The sequence below is a fragment of the Apteryx rowi genome, unplaced genomic scaffold (genome assembly GCF_003343035.1).
Source record: "Apteryx rowi isolate R43461 unplaced genomic scaffold, aptRow1 scaffold_168, whole genome shotgun sequence".
Taxonomy (NCBI): domain Eukaryota; kingdom Metazoa; phylum Chordata; class Aves; order Apterygiformes; family Apterygidae; genus Apteryx; species Apteryx rowi.
In genome coordinates, this window is record NW_020447952.1 from 1,242,520 (window position 1) to 1,245,567 (window position 3,048).

General features: G+C 63.2%; 1 protein-coding gene across 1 annotated transcript in view; it reads right to left on the bottom strand.

Moving 5' to 3' along the window:
* WSCD2 (WSC domain containing 2) overlaps window positions 1-3,048 on the bottom strand; it is a 13,510-nt gene that overhangs the window by 9,940 nt on the left and 522 nt on the right. The gene's annotated exons all lie outside the window — the stretch shown is intronic.

The window sequence follows — 3,048 nt, forward strand, 5'->3', positions numbered from 1 at the left end:
CCATCCAGCTGTGCCCACAGCTCCAAACTGCCCTCCAGCTGTGCCCACAGCTCCAAATACCCATCCAGCTGTGCCCACCGCACCAAACAGCCCTCTAGCTGTGCCCACTGCAGCTTCCCGGCACTGCAAACCTGCTTCCCAAGCCCAAAGACTTTTGGAAGAGGAGGAGGATTGAGGAATGTGCCTGCTAGCATTAACCGCCAAACAGTCGTAACTCATTGCTCCCAATTGCTCTCGGCATTTCCACAGCACTGAGCAGGTTGCCGAAGGTCGGCTCATTTTGCTCGTGACAGATCTAACCAGCGCGGCATTACTCCAGTAATTTTCACAGCGCCGGTGACTGATGCGCGCTACCTTCCACCCGGCGCTCTTGACATATGTGCACTGCAGCTTATTAGGAAGGCAACTGGAAGAATTAGGGAGATGCAAGGACAGTAAGCAAACGAGGAGCGACCAGGGAGACGTGCTGGAGGAACATGCCCAGCAATCAGGACGAGACGCTGATAAATAAATAACCCAAGCAGACAAATTCAGCCCTGGTCCAGCTCACCGGTCTCCCTGGGCCAAGGGGACGTTGGGACCATGCTGGAAATGGGGGTGTGAACTGAGTCACGGACCCCTCGCAGCAAATACCCATTAAATTCCCCCAATGTCTTTCTCTTCCGATGGAGAAGCAACTCCAGGCTGATAACCAGGGGTGTTAGCATTGCAAAAAATTAATTAACAGCTTAATGCAAAGCTTAATATAAAGTCTTGCCTCCGGAGGAGCCTCAGAGCCGTCGCAGCCCTCGCCGGAGCCGTTCGGTGCCTGCACGTGTCCCCAGGAAAGGCAGCTGGAGCGGCGGCCTCCTGCGGCAGCGCTGAGCCGCCGGGACGACGCTTCGCGTTTCCTAACGCTCGAAGTGGCTCCACCGCTGCCGGTCCGGGGCTGCCTGGGCTCCTCGCTGGGCACCTTCGCGCCCGCGTTCGCCACCGCCGGGACGCTGTGCCGTGCGCCGCCGTGACGGGCTGCGCCTGCACCGGCTTACGAACGCCGTGGCCTCGCCGCACGCGAGGTTTCCTCCCCGGGTTACTAAGCCGGATCCTTGCGGGGACCGAGTGGACCGGCGGGTTTGCTTCCCGAGGCTGCACGCATTTTGGAAAGGGGTTTCCCCCTGCCCGGGTGCGAGGACACGACGGGGAGCGAGCAGAGGGGACGGAGGCGACTCGCTGATGGGGGCAGCCTCTCCGCGCCCTCATTTTAGCGGATGGGAAAAAGTCCCTTAAAAACCATGAGCAGTTTTTTTCTCCCTGCATCCCAGCCAGCTCCGCATGCCAGGCGGTGTGAAAGCGGGCCGGGGTGTGGGAGCCAGCAGTGCCAGGCAAGTCTGCATTTCGGGGCTGCAGTCTGCAGCACCAGCGTGCCGAAGGCTGTGGCAGTGGTGGTTTGCCRGGGCTGTTGCATTTGCTGCTGCTGGGATTGGGGGTTTCTTCTTCTCTCGGAGCATCCCATGCCCGGCTCCTGGGGGAGCATCCCATGCCCAGCTCCTGGGCAGAGCGCTTCTGCTCACGGGTATTTCGGTGCATGATTCAATGCTTCCCCGTTACTCGCCCGGCAGACGAACGCGCAGGGCTGCCGAGCAGAGGGTGGGCTGCCGTTCCCGGGCGCAAGGGAATTCCCAGGCGGAGCCTCCCGGCAACCCCACTCCGGCGCGGCTCCTGCCAGGGGCTCCCGCACTGGGGCTCCCCGCGGAGGCAGGATCAGCTCCGTGAGAAATCTCCTATTTGCAACAGCCACCGAAGCCTCCTTCAGGTTCAAGAGAGGGGAAGCAGCGCCGYGAAGGCAGGGAAGAGCCTGGCTGCTTCTGCACGCCTCTCCCGCACTCCCGCTCCTCTTCCTGATTTCGTTCCGCATTTCCTATAATGGATAATTCTGCAGCTATTTCCCTAAATACCATGGCAATCCATTAGGCTGCTGTCACAGGTGCACTGCGCTGTAGCAGTCCGCTGTGCTGCTCCTTCTCMCCAGCCCGCTGCATTAATGACGGCAAACCCAGAGCTTTCGCTCTCCGCCGAAGACGCGCGTTAGCCCTGCTCCGGGGGGGCCGCGGCAGCGGGGCGCAGGGGGGGAGCGGCGTGCGGGGTCTGGCCGCCCGGCGCGAGGACGAACCCCCGCGCGTCCACCCCCGTGATCCCCCATCCCACGCCAATGCTTGCCGCCGCCGTGCGCTCGCCGGGCGACTAATCCTGCGGGCGCCCTGCAAGTCCCTGTTTTGCAAAAATCTCGTCCCTGCGGAGCGAGCCCATGCCGGGGGCTGAGCGCCCTGCGCCAGGGCGTCCCGCGTGGCTGCAGGTCCCCGGCGCTTTGCCGGGCTCCGGGCTGCCCTCGGGAAGAAGCCGGGCTGCGGCGCGCGAGCCCCTGCAGGCAGCTCTTGCAGACATGCAAACTTCAAGCACCTCGGTGAGCAAGTAGCTTTGCCTGCATGCAGTTGCCTTCCGGATGAACGGACGACATTTCCAAAAATCAATGCGAAGCACCACGTTCGCTTATCCTCATTCATTAATAACGCTCTGATGCGACGGTACACCGTGCACCGGAGGCGGCAGCCGGCCGGGGACGGTCGATCGCGCTCGGCCCCTGCGGCGGCCGCGGCTGCCCGCGCTCCCTTGCCCGGCCGGCGTCGGCAGCCCTTGCCTGCCTGCACACCTGCATATCGCAAACCAGAGTTAGGAACCTGGAAAGGTCCCGCCAGAGGGGCACGAAGGCTTTCGTGGGGGGTACGAAGGCTTTCGCCAGCTGCGGCAGTGCACGGGAAACAGCCTGGCGCTATCGCTAGGGGTTTGCTCCAAAGCGGCCGTGGGCAGGCGCGCGCAGCCCCGCGGCCGGGGACGTGACATGGAAGCAGGTCTGCATTTGGCCCCGGGGACGGAGCTGCTCGGTGGCCGGGGCCCAAACCCCCGTGCCGTGCCGCGGCCGCAGAAAGTCCGCGTCCGAGCGCGGCGCCACCGAGAGCCCGAAAACGCCTAAGCGGAATTGGAAAAAACGCAAGCGGAAAATGAGCGTGCAGG